At 33.9% G+C, this 14,282-nt stretch overlaps 1 protein-coding gene across 1 annotated transcript in view; it reads right to left on the bottom strand.

Annotated features, from left to right (window-relative positions):
- The window catches only part of LOC145670246 (uncharacterized), a 41,889-nt gene that overhangs the window by 6,032 nt on the left and 21,575 nt on the right, over positions 1 to 14,282 (bottom strand). The window lies entirely within an intron of this gene.

Below are 14,282 nucleotides of genomic sequence, written 5' to 3'. Positions count from 1 at the left end.
AACCATTTAAATTTTTCAAAAAAAAAAAAAAAAAGTCATTATAATCCGTATAAAATCTCTAGCTGTGTTTCTATTATAGTCTGATACTCTAACAAAGTAAATTTTAATAGATACCACAATCTTTGCGTCTATTGATATACAGCTGCGTGGTTACATCTGATACATATTTAAGCCCAATTATGAAATAAATACATTTGAGAAGCAGAGACTTTTCAATTATTTGTAATCTTTATTTATTTTTTTGAAATACATGATAGCATGACTCCTGAATTTCACGTTAAGGATTGTGGACAAATATTTGCATCTTCGTCACCGTTAGATTATTACTAGTGCCTGTACGTTTCTGCTCAAAACAAAGAATTTAAATTTCTTATAACCTGGTGCAATGCTAATCGGAGAAATCAAAATTCTCTAGTGGGTTTGGAATCTAGCTGTTACAGGATTTTTTCTAAACAGTGTTCCTCGAGTATTATTAGCAATGTGAAACACTTTAGTCATTATTGTTTTCTTACGTTAAAAGCAAAAAGGGGCGTGTGAAGATAAATGCTAAAATCTGAATACCGAAAAATGGAAGAAATATGATATCCATCACATTATAAGAGACAGGAAGCTGAACTGTTTGAAATATTTTTTTTAATATGTTGAGTGTCTAGAATTAAGTGGCATTTTAACATGGTAAATTCATTGTAATGGGTATCATAAGGGCGGATAAAGGATTAAATTTGTACGTCAAAAATTTTAATCTGACGAATCTTTCTCGTTAGAGAGAGTACAGTTGCACACTAGCGCTTTACTTTTAAAAAACTGTTGCGTGCATCAGTGTTTTGGGAAATACAACATTCACGAGGGAAAATATGAACAATCTGCATATTATATCTCAGTACACAAACTTGACATCCAGCTAATCTGGTATTAGCTAAGGAAATGGGTGAACTGAGTGAAGTTACATTTTACAGTGAAACTAGCACCTGTATCTCAGCCAGAAAACTTCTTTCCTTCTTTTTTACGTTACTGTCAATAGAATGAAGATCCTACGAGTAAGAGAAAAGATTTAAATTTTACGGGAAAATCAGAGTATCTGACGAGTGGATTATGTAAGGGAGGTGAAATTTGTCCTATAAAATCTTTACTCTATACCAGCGAGTAAGTAACCTACCCCTTACGAGATCAAAACGGGCAATTTCCGTAAATTTCTGAATATATAAATTTACCATAATATAAAGTTAATATATAATATATAGATCTCCATCACGCATTGTCTGATGCAGTTAAGTGATCACATTTTTGCTAGCATATTTTAAGAAAACTACGTTTCAAGCGGATGTTGTGAAATAAGCTGTAAACCCAATAACTTCAAATCCACTTATATACTTCTTTAGATGTTTTAACACGTGCAACGTCAAAAAGAGTAAGAAAGCTTGTAGTGTACGACTTGAGAATTATTTACTGGGAAACAAATTATTTTCCTAATTTCTCTTTCAAATAACGCCTTTATCCTTTCCAAACGTGCTTCCTTACTGATATGGAGCATTATACACCTTGGAAAAAAACATCGAAGAATCGCTATTTCTTCCTCAATAATTCATATTTATATTACCCGTTTCATTCAAGCGTTACTACAATACAATACTCACGGACAAAACTTATGGATACTCTTCACTAAGTATGTTTACGTAGATTGAGGGCGTTATACATATTATCACTTTTTTAAACACAAATTTGACGGAATCAATATTACGTAAGACTATATGCCTAATGTTGTCAAGAACACTGGACATTTATAAACCCTTACAACGTAAAAACTGCAAGAAGATAATTTACAATTAAAATAAAGTTTTTAAGAAAAACTTTTCCCGACTTCAAAAACACTTTCCGAAGAAAGTATACATTTTATTTACATTGTCTGTGAAAGTGCAATTTTATATGCAGAAATGCGTCTTGAAACCGGTTCACATCTCATTAAAGTAAGAATTAAAATCACGATCCTGCACAAATTTTGAACCAGGGACAATAAGCATAAGTTTGCTCAGGGTTTTATTTACTGTGTGATCTGTGAAATTTCAAAATTGAACCTGAAGCCATAAATTTAAATTTTCAACAGGAGATCATCCTGCATTAAACCATGTTAACTTGGATTATCATCACCTATTCTTAGAGTATCTTACTCTAAAATATTATCTTATCGTTTTTGACATAACAACGTTTCACAAGAATTTTACAGTTCCCATTCGTATTACTAACGCAAGCGACGTGACCCTCCTATCGTAGAAATATCGGTTTCATTCTCTAAAAATATATGATGTCTTACTATTGTTAATGTTAACTATACATATAAGGACGTAAACTTTTTTTTCTTCCTCTCTCGATAAGTAAGTTATTAAAAATTTAGCAGTCCTTTTCCTGCGTGTTAGTAACATTCTTTAACCCTTTCAGCCCTCACCTACACAAATGTGCAGGTAGATAAAATCACTAATATATGCAATATCGGCCGAACATGCACAATTGTGCAGGTTAATTTTTCCGAAAGCTACTATTTAAAAAAACCTAGATCATATTTATGAGGATTGGTAGATCATAATAGATTAGAAAAACACGCTTATTGTTTGTTTCCTTTTGAATATTTTTAAAGAAATAGTCCGGGTGGAAAGGGATATAAATCGATACCCTGGACTTGTAACAATTAACTTTAATTGAAGGTGAGATAGACAAGAAAATTTTCCTTTTCTCAATTTGTTCTTTCTTGAAAATTATTTACATTTGAGATGACATTTTTAAATCTGGTCAACTGATATTTTCTCCCTCCTGATCGATTGCAAGTAAAACTGTAGCTGCGTGATAGGTCTATTCTTAAAACAACATTTATTCTATTGATTACAGCAACAACTAATAATTGCACAATTATTATACATCCAAACAAATTTCTCCTATAACGTGATATTACTAGTATTGACCTTCAGAATTTTACAAACTAGTAAACTTCGGAGACACACATATCAATTAAAGTTAAATCTACAGGATGAAACTTTATTGACATACTTATTCATGCAATAAGAAATATATCATTATATACCAAAAAGCTGACACAAACGGGAATAAAACTCATGAACTTACGCTTTTGTTGTAGGTCCTGGGCTTTACCAGAGAACTAATATCTTCAGCTTTCCTTTATAAGCAGTTAGTACAGGGAAAGAAGCGGGCAAAGTATTGCACACAAATGGAAATAAGGAAATAAGAAAGTGTTCAAAAATCTCACAGAAACATTTTGCTTACACTAAGACAGCTATCATCATCAAATTCAAAATGTTACAAAATTTCTAAAATATTTTTGATTATGAACAAATGTTACGGTCTTACCGGAATGTGTGAAATAACCAACGTAAATGTCGGAATGGTAAAAATTGTCATGGCTAAAACATACATCATTGGCTGAAAGACGAACAAAATAACAGCATCCCTGTGTACTAGGATAGTATTTCAAATCAGGACAAAGGTTTAAAATGATGGCAGTGAAAGACAAAGTCTGAAGACTGCATATTTTCTTTAACCATTCACATAACTTATGCCAAATATCTGTTACATAGTTACTACTCTTTTATGTATGACTAACAGTATGAACCTGATGAGGTGTATTAAACGTGTTATACAATACCAAAGTTTAAAAAAAGTTATATCGTTTCACAGTGTGAAACTAAGACTTCCAAAATATGCGAATTCAATGCTCAAACTTGAAGTAGTACATCTGTAACAACGGGTTTCAATAGAGTAACAAAATCAAAGATAGAATCTGTTCCTTGTACACTGGACCCATCTCTCAAAAAGCTATTACTAGTTATCCATTTCTCTCTGAAGTCTATAGAGATAAATGTTGAGAAAGTAGTTAATGTGCAGCACTTCCAATTTGAACAGAATGTTAAGGTAGGAGATAGCACGTATTGTTGGGACGCTGATCACAGAAGAGCTTATAAATATCGTATACAGTTTTTCTTTATGAAAATCAGATAACAGATGGACTAATCATTTCCGAAACAACATCCCCTCGATACTACGGTTTCGCTCATCTTAGACACACCAATTTCTTCATTCAGTAACCCCCACAGGACCTGCTCAGTTCCTCACCACGGTCAACACAGCCTTGCACTGTATTAGCTACAGGATCGGAACATACAATACCTCTCTTCGGGTATTACATACAATACCACTCAAATGAATCTGCTCAATGCAGTCAACCTAACCGTCTATTATGCAGTTTCGGGAGGTAGTATCTGTTAGACAATCTAAAATGTAATATGGAGATCAGGTGAAATTAACATCTAGTCCCTTATACTGGTCACAATGAATGTCATGCACTTACATCACGTTAACATGATTTTCTGAAAATGCACTAATGGTTTGCACTAACACATAGACAACTTTCGTGAACATTCCATATTCTTCAGTTTTCCTTTTCTTTCTTTTCTTCTACCAATGTTTCCTTTCGTACCAATAGGTGGCAGCATAATCGGAGAACGGCACACACAGGGCGAACGAAATGAATTTGGAATATCACCACTAATGAGCACCAAGCGCAAAATATGCGTTTGAGTAAAAAATGAAATTAGGCGTTAATTTGGATGTTACATTGGCGATCGAAAGAAATGTACGTGCACCATTAAAGAATTGTAGAGGTTCAAGATCCCTATACCGTGATTTCTCTTCAACTGAAAGCATCATTTCAAAGCCAATTCACCAGTTCACTGGGAATTTTGTAAGTATTTTGCTGGGCGACCACTTCATCAGATGAAAGTGTCTTATTTCAATGTAGAAAAATAACGAATTACGGGACACTTATATACATATAAAACGAACTCATGGGAAATTTATATGTAAAGTCTTTCTTCACTTGCAGTTCATTCTTTTAGGTACTGTTACTAGGATAAACAATATCATGTGCATGACTTATATTTTGATACATAAATGAATATCATGATATGTTTTTATGATATGCGATTTTACTACCAACAATAATACCAGTAAATTATGAAAAGCTTAATATATATTAGATGAAAAACATATTAATATTACATATTTTATATTAACATTATCACGTTTATAATTTCTTTTTTTTTCGCATTTCTAGAAAATTTTTCAGAGTTACATTCATTGAATCATCGTAAATTCATGTTAACTTTACAAAAGAACAAAACATTTATCTATTACTTTGCATCAAAACATAGTTTACGGAAATGAAATATAGTTATAATAACTTTTTCTACAAGTAAATGCAACTTCTTGAAAATACAGATATAAAATTCACATGATATTACGAATCGTTGGTTTTATCACGCAAATAGATGAAACATACATTAATTAAAACAATGGTAATTTAATATTCAACAAAAGAAACTAAGTGAACATACTATATATATATACACTACACTTAAAATTGTATATACATAAGAAAATATTTACAACCTACTTATACCGTTCTAACGCAAAAAAATAATTATAAATGAGTACTATAGGTTACACATTATTATCATACAATACACATATAAAATAAATTACTTACCACTCTTTCGTACTGTTACGATAAGAATGAGGCCGCATAGAAGTAAGTCTGCTATACTTTTACATTATTCACCGTCTATTCACTTAAATTTACAAGTCTACCTTCCCCCACCATACATTTAAAGTATCGTCTCAACCCTTTGGAATGGCAAGAAGACCTTCTAGTGAGGTAGGAATAAAAAAAAAAAAAAAACAATACGGAAAATGAGCCCTAAGGTTAAAATCAAAATAGAAGGGAGTTGCCATTCATAACAGAATACTCGTCTAATAGTATTTTCAGTAACACAGAAAAACTTTTTTCATTCTAGTAAACTCAGAGTGTACATTAGTTTACACCAACAATATTACATAAACGCTAGGCGACTCACCTCGTACTGAGGTAGTTTAAGATCTTACTACCAGTTACAATAACTTGTCGCATAAGCATCAACGAGGAAATATGGCCACTCAGATAAATGAGAGTTTTCAGCTCATATCTCTTTTATGTAATATAACATTACTAGACAATTATTTGACATAGAATGTTCTTTAACATATAAGCCGCGTTCGTGACTTTTCTTACATGTCACGTCTATTCAACTTTGGATTTAGCAAATGATTTAAAGTCAATATGAAAGTGAGTCTTTGACACTCGAACTTAACATTCAACTATTGTAAATACAAGTCACATTTCAATAGCTCTTTCAGCAGTAGCTGGACATTAAACTTGTTACTTTCGCTTGCATTAAATACAAACTAACTTTAGTCACATTCGAAAAATTTATATTTACCGGAGTTTCAGGATCACAAGAATCTACTTTTTTTTTTTCCAGAATCAAATTATTTTTCACGAAGGTGCTTCTTAGCTAATTTTAAAAATGTTTTTATTTTTTTGAGTGCATCTCCACACTCTCATACGATCAACAGAATGTACGCTACAAGATTTCCCACTGAAAGGATCTTAAAATTCAAAAACTTTATCTGAGATCCGAATTTTCTATAACAAGGACCTTCATAGAGCATGAAGAATTTACTTATCTTTTTATTTACAGCTGAGCTCAAACGTGATTGCAACAAAAACACTAAATCATTTTCGTTTATTTTATATTTTCCTTCCTGAGTTGCGTTGTATTTTTTATTTCTTTTTCTCACCTCATTCCTACCGTAGGCAGCTATTATGAGTTTATTCTCCCAATATACAGGTTTGTTTTCGTCAACTTTCATTTGTTACAATGGCAAAATGCTTCAATAGAGAATAATTAGGTTTTGCGTTCAAGTGAATACTTGCAGGGCTGACACCTAAACTACTACATACAGAATAATTCAGCAAAACTACAATTTGGGGTATGTACCTATCCCAAGAAGTATGGTCAAAATTACACAACAGTTCAAACATTTTTGTTCCTCTATGAATTCGCTCCACACTAGAGCTCTTCGGATGGTAAGGAGTTTTGAATTGTAATACCATATTCTTCAATTTTAGACTTAAATTTAGCTGATATAAAATATGCACCATTGTTTACCAACATAGATTTCGGAATTTTCATGGTTACAAAGTAGTGATATTCTAAGCATCTTAAAATACAAATGGTGGTGGCATTTCTAATGGGAAACATCGTATCATATCTACCAAATACATCTAAAATTGACAACGCAAATTTATTTCTATTATGAGAAGATGGGTAAGGGCCTAATAAAAAAATGAAACCATTCAATTACTGTACATTCTTTACGGCAACAGTTTGCAGAGGTGTGGCTGGTAGTGAAGTTTCAAACTTCGTAGGTTTACAAATAGTACAATCACGTAAATAGTTGCTAATATCTGTGCGCGTAGATTTCAATTACAGGAGTCACTTATGAAACCTAAAATCTTATCAAAACCACAATGCCCTTGTTCAAGATAATTTCGAATTACATCACTCACAAGTGATGTAAGGATAAAAGTTTTCCAATAGTCAGGAAAATGGTAACTACGATTTAACAAAATATCATTTTCAATTTTGTAAAATTCAGCAATGCTGCGATTTTTAACTTTAACATAAGAATCGTTGGGGTATCTAAATATTGCATGGTATTTTCGTACTGTGGGTGTCTTTTTCTTAACTTGGTTATCTTTCAGTTTCTGGAGACAAAATGATACGTGGTAATGCGTGGCTAGCTTGATTATCATGGACCTTGATATACAGAATTTGTATGTCAAATTTCTGAATTTGTATACTCCAACGAGCAAGTCTAGAAATCCACTGTCTCGTTTTATGCAAATATACCAAAAAGCTATGATCTGTATATGGTGCCTTCCATTTTAATTCAGGCAGAGCATGGACCATCACCGTCTCAGATATTGTTGAAACTTTTTTATAGCAACTAGACTTGCCTTTAAGAGACCCATATTTTTTTTTGTCGAAAAAAATTTTCCCGCCAAGTTATGGGCCATCAAAGACGGGGAGTACAATTTATGAATTGTAGAAGACATGGAAAATGGTCAACTTCGGAGCCTCACCATTCGGCTATGGAGTCAGGTAGAGTTATAATTCTTGTTGTGGTAAGTACATAGGGATATAAATAAACTATATTTTATTATAGTTTGGTTTGCGCATGTGTATCTTTTTGTACATAAATTAACAAATGAACGTAAATTTATCTGAAAAGTCGAAGTTTGCGAATTTTTTTCGAGCACTTTCGGTTCGAATTTTAAAATTCTGTTTTCACGGTTAGTAAGATCTGGTTACCCGCTTTCCGAAAAATTTTTTGTATCGCTTCTGTGTGCAACCGTTTTGTCGCAAAAAATTCTAGAAATTGTAAAATTTTCAAAAATTGCCATTTTTGGGCGCCATTTTCTCGAAAACACCATCTTTTAAAATTATGAAATTTTGTCAGATGGTTCAACTGTACATGAATAATAAACACGCTAAATACCATTCTCGACCAATGCTTCATGAATTAACTGCATCCTTTTAAATTTAGCGAAGTCTCGTTAACATTGATGTCACAGTTAGCAACACTGGGAACAATAAAAAGTGCAATGATTTGATTATGTTTGTGGTTCACATTCATTAAATGAAGAATAAAAGGTTTTCTTGACTCTTTTTTTCATTATTTTGATCAAGAAGGCTCCCTGAAATAGTAAAATGAGCCTCCCAATCTCCTCCGTTTTCTTAAACCAAAATAATCTGAGACGGAAATTACGATTACGAAACACACAAATTTAAAGTTTACTTGAAATGGCCATCAAATAAATTCTGATGATCTACAAAAAGCCTGAAGTATTACCTCAGTGATGATTTGGAATGCTCCAGACAAAGTCTCAATTAAGTGCGATGTCATTACAGTGATCGAAAACGGATAAAAAGTTAAAAAAAATCCAAACATTTTCTTACGCGTTCCATCAAATAAATTTACGGACTTTCTTTTAAACAGAACAATCTCAGCATAAGAATGGGTCACTCGGAATTTTATAGTATTCGACTAAAGTGGGTCAGTCCGCAATCTGCGAGGGAAGTGTGTGTGTGTGTGTGTATTGTGTAAATTTTAACCCACAAACGCCCCTTGTGCCACCAGTGATCCACTTTATTTTTCACTACGTTACACGGACTATATCATTCATTTAGCCAAACCACCGTTGTTCCACTTCAGGCACACTACCCGTTCTCTTGTTGTACGAATTTCGTTCAGTTTTCTTCTCAGGTTTTCGATGTAACACGGTATTGTTCAAGGCAGTTGCTAACGAATAAAACTGGTCTTGGGCGTTTGTGGAAGATCTGCTACTGCGATGCTACAAATCAAAGGTGCAGCCTGTATTGAAGCTGTCATGAGTGACGTATTTCCTTTAGTAGTATGATCCGTAGAAAATGGCTACTGTCTTCTTCAAGAATGTGGTGAATGTCCTGGAGTGGAAGTAATAAGTGTGAAATCTTTAATTATTGATCCTGATGAAAATGAAAGTGTTATGTATGCCATATGGGAAAACAATAATCTCGTTAAAAAACTGTGCCACTTTCTGTTTTCGTATCGTACATTGCTGGTTTAACTGTAAGAATTGTAACTCATGCCTACATCAAGAAAATCCAAAGATAATTAATTGCTACCGAAAAGCACCGTATAAAATTTCAAGATACAAATTCTATTTTACTTCATGTGGACTTCGCTGAAAACTGGACTGTTATTCTGCAAAGTGAAATTCAGAGTTATCACCGGAATATGAAATAACTGACAGTTTTGTTGTAATAAACGACGATAAAACACACGATTTCGCTCATGGACTCATAGCCATAGACAAGAATCTAAAAATACTCGAAGAAAAGCGAAAATATATTTTATAGAAAAAGGTTTGAATACGAGATTATAAGTGTCTACAATTTCCCAAACCGTGTCAGTGATTTCTGATGGTGCTGCATCCCACTTTAAAAATCGCTTTTAGATGTTCGAGATGCAGACAGGTCCGATAAAGCAGTGAAACCGGCCATGCAAGGGTTTCTGCGACGGTATTGAGGGAGGAGGTGTAAAGAATGTGGCAACGCGGCATAACCTTAAGCAAAAACAGACACACAGTATTAAAACCACCGAAGAAAAAAATGAAATGAAATCTTTAAGTTTTACGTCCTACGCATATGCCAGTTAGGCTAAAGAAGACGGTGATTATGAGAAATGAATGAAATGGTGGAATGCAGAAAGTGGGAGGAAACGGGATAACCCTGAGAAAACCCACGAGCACGGTGTTTGTCCACTACAAAGCCCACACGGCGCGAGCTAGGATCGAACCAGGGACCCCAAGCACCGGAGGTGAACGCTCTACCACTGAGCCACCGCGCCCCCACTAAAACTGCAGAAGAATTCGTGAGTATAGTGCAAGTACAAACTCCGGGTAATACTCTCGTTTTGTTGCCTGGAACTGAATTCGACGACTTCCGGAATAAAAAAAGGGAAAGTATGCGACCGGTAACTGGTATTCAACGAAGTCATCTTTAGCTTTCGGAAAATGGCGAAGTTTTTATGGCAGTAACGGGTCACCATGAACTAACTTCATGCTTCCCGCAAAATCGAACTTCTGCAATTCAAAGAGTAGATTTAAGAAATCTGTAAAAAGGAACTTTTGTTACATACATATATGTATGATAACCAGTGGTGCGTAGCAGAAATATTATGAATAAATCATGAATTACGTGAAGTTGAAGTGCTGTTTATGCTTCCACATGGACCTTCAGCATTTGTGACTATCGATGTGCTACGCAGAGGCGGAACCAGGACGGACTTCTGGAAGGGGGAGGGGTAATACTGCTACTTAGAGCTACTTTTAAGAGCTCCAAACTCTAAGATCGGTTTTATTTATATATAAAATAAAAAAGTTTCTTCCCCCTAGATACACTCCTGGACGAATTGTGAGTGAGCCAACACCTATTGGAGCACCTGCACGGTTACATGCTATTAGCGAAGACGACACCAACCAAGCAAATGATTGGTCCATGTAAAAAAAATAAAATAAAATAAAATAAAATAAAAAAATAAATAAAAATAGATCAGTGAAATTTGTTTCCGAAGACCATTTTAAGTAAGTGAACTTGAAATTTGTGCGTTTCGTAATCGTAATTTCCATCTCAGATTATTTCGGTTTAAGAAAACGGAGGAGTAGGGGGAGGCTTATTTTACTATTTTAGAGAGCCTTCTTGATCAAAATAATGAAAAAAAGAGTCAAGAAAACCTTTTATTCTTCATTTAATGAATGTGAACCACAAACATAATCAAATCATTGCACTTTTATTGTTCCCAGTGTTGCTAACTGTCACATCAATATTAACGAAACTTCGTTAATTTTAAAAGGCTGCAGATAATTCGTGAAGCATTGGTCGAGAATGGTATTTGGTGTGTTTATTACTCATGTACAGTTGAACCATCTGACAAAATTTCAAAATTTTAAAAGATGGTGTTTCTAAGAAAATGGCGCCCAAAAATGGCGATTTTTGAAAATTTTACAATTTCTAGAATTTTTTGCGACAAAACGGTTGCACACAGAAGCGATACAAAAAATTTTTCGGAAAGCGGGTAACCAGGTCTTACCAACCGTGAAAACAGAATTTTAAAATTCGAACCGAAAGTGCTCGAAAAAAATTCGCAAACTTCGACTTTTCAGATAAATTTACGTTCATTTGTTAATTTATGTACAAAAAGATACACATGCGCACACCAAACTATAATAAAATATAGTTTATATCCCTATGTACATACCACAACAAGAATTATAACTCTACCTGTCTCCATAGCCGAATGGTGAGGCTCCGAAGTTGACCATTTTCCATGTCTTCTACAATTCATAAATTGTACTCCCCGTCTTTGATGGCCCACAACTTGGCGGGAAAATTTTTTTCGACAGAACAAAAAAATATTGGTCTCTTAAAAACATGTCTAGTTGCTATAAAAAAGTTTCAACAATATCTGAGATGGTGATGGTACAATTTTATATTTTTTTGCCTGAGTTGAAATGGAAGGCACCATATACTTTTACAAGTCTTCCGTACAACAATTGAGTCAACGTTCAAGAGCAACTACAATTAAAAGGATTCATAGTCAATAATGGTGTAATTTGAGCATCAAGTGCAAAATATGCGTTTTAGTGAAAAATGAAATTAGGCGTAAATTTGGAGCATTTACAATATAAGTTATCATCTTCGTTTTATAGCGATAAATGTTGAAGCCGGAGACGGATAATTTTAACCACTTCCGACTTGAACAGAGCTTCAACGTGAAAGATAGATCGTTTCCTAAGCAAGCTGACTCGATTGTAGAAACACAGATTTCAATATCTCTTACCATTTTCGCTTTACGGAAATCAGTACTGAAATCGGTAGTAATAGTAAATTTGAAGCACTTGCGGTTCTGATGTAGTGCTGTGAACAGTAGAGATATGTTAAAACGTTTAAGATGCTAGAACGTTTGCACAAAATGCTTCTCACTATCTATGGCCGTTTTGTTTTGTAATGGTTCATCTTTGAATTGAATTTGAATGCAGAATCGATTACACGAAACTGCATCCTGATAGATTTTATCATTCTTCTTCTAATAAGTGCTGAAATTGGATGTAATAGTAAACTTAAACTACTTCCGTATTTGACACTGTCAAGAATAGTCATTATATATTGTATTGAGACGCTCATTTGATTGCAGAAAACTGATTCCGGTTATATGATATCTTTCTTATTCTATGGCAATAAAAGTTAAAAAAATATATTGAAAGCGGATGTAATAGTAAATTTGAACCATGTTCGTTTCTGGTAGAGTTCTGTGGGTAATCACGATATGAACAATTTAAACATTGAATTGGTTACATAAATCCACCTTTAGCTATCTGTTACCTTTTCCGTTCTATATGGATAATTGTTGAAACCGGAAATGGCTAAGGAGAAATGCTTACAGTTTTAATCGAGGGTGACGGAAAAGATGGTCCTATTCTTGAGAAGCTGAATCAATTGTACGAAGCCGTATCTCGATATCTCTTACTGTCCTCACTCTACACAAATCAGTATTGAAATTAAATGTTTAGAAAATTTCAACAACTTCCGATTTTGGTAAAGTGCTGTGGCTTGTGATATATTCACTCCAGACCCTCAATCGATTGTACAAACTGTTTGTTAATGTCTGTTACGGTTTCCGTCCTATGATAACAAATATTAACACCAGAAATGGTTAATTTTAATCGATCTGCTTTGAATACGGGTTAGCAGAAAATGTGCAACCTTATCTTGGAATGCTCAGTTGATTGTAAAAACGCACCTCTATGACTCTTACCACGATTGCCATATAGAAATAGGTATTGAAATCTAAGTTTATATTAAATTTAAGCCACTTGCAGTTTTGGTAGAGCCTTGCCAAGAGTTGTTTGTTGAAAGAAGTCTTCTTCCTGTTTTCGTTCTCTGGTGATAAAAGTTCAAACCGAAGTGGCTAGTATTAACCAGGTATGGTTAAACAAGATTCTGATACAGAAGATGGAGTCTATGCTTGAGATGCTTCATCCAATGCAAAAAGTAGCTTCATGATACCTTTTAGTGTTCATTCTATGGAAATAAATTTTGAAACCGGAAGTACTAGTAATATGCAGCATAGTAATGGTATGTTGTTTTGAGACGCTCAATTCTTGGCAGCAAACCGCTTCTCCTTCTCTGTCTCCGTTATCGTTCTACAGTAATAAACGTCGAAACTGGTATTCAAAATGGCAATAGTAGAGAATTTGAAAACAGCCCATTTTGGCAGAACGTTTCGGACAGTGATTACGTCTTGTGTATTGCCAGAGGATCATTTTCAAATAATCACTTCTCGTTATCCGTTAACGTTTCGTTCTCTGGTTTTGTTAGTTAAGTCTGAAACTAATTGCTAGTCTGAAGAAATTTCCGTTTGAGTATAGGGTTAAAGGGCGAAATTGAATCTATTCGAGGAACGCTGAAATATTTATAATAAGCAGCATCATTGAAGTGTTTACTGTTTATTCAATATGGAAATCACTTTCGAAACTGGATGGATTAGTAAATTTGAACTATCTTCGGTGTTGGTAAAGTACATTTGATAGTCGTGAAAGTTGTGTTAAGACGCTGAGAAGTATTGGAAATAAACACTTCTTGCTATATTACAATATTCATTCTATAGCAATAAACGTTGAAGTTGGAAATGGCTAATTTGAATCAATTCAGGTTTCAATAGAGAGTTAAGTAAGAAGTTGGAACCTATTCTTTGAGGGCTGAACCAATTGCAACAAAACGTTTCTCAATATTTTT

Source organism: Thermobia domestica, chromosome 14, assembly GCF_964235325.1.
Source record: "Thermobia domestica chromosome 14, izTheDome1.hap1.1, whole genome shotgun sequence".
Lineage (NCBI taxonomy): Eukaryota > Metazoa > Arthropoda > Insecta > Zygentoma > Lepismatidae > Thermobia > Thermobia domestica.
This window is presented reverse-complemented; position numbering and strand designations above follow the sequence as displayed.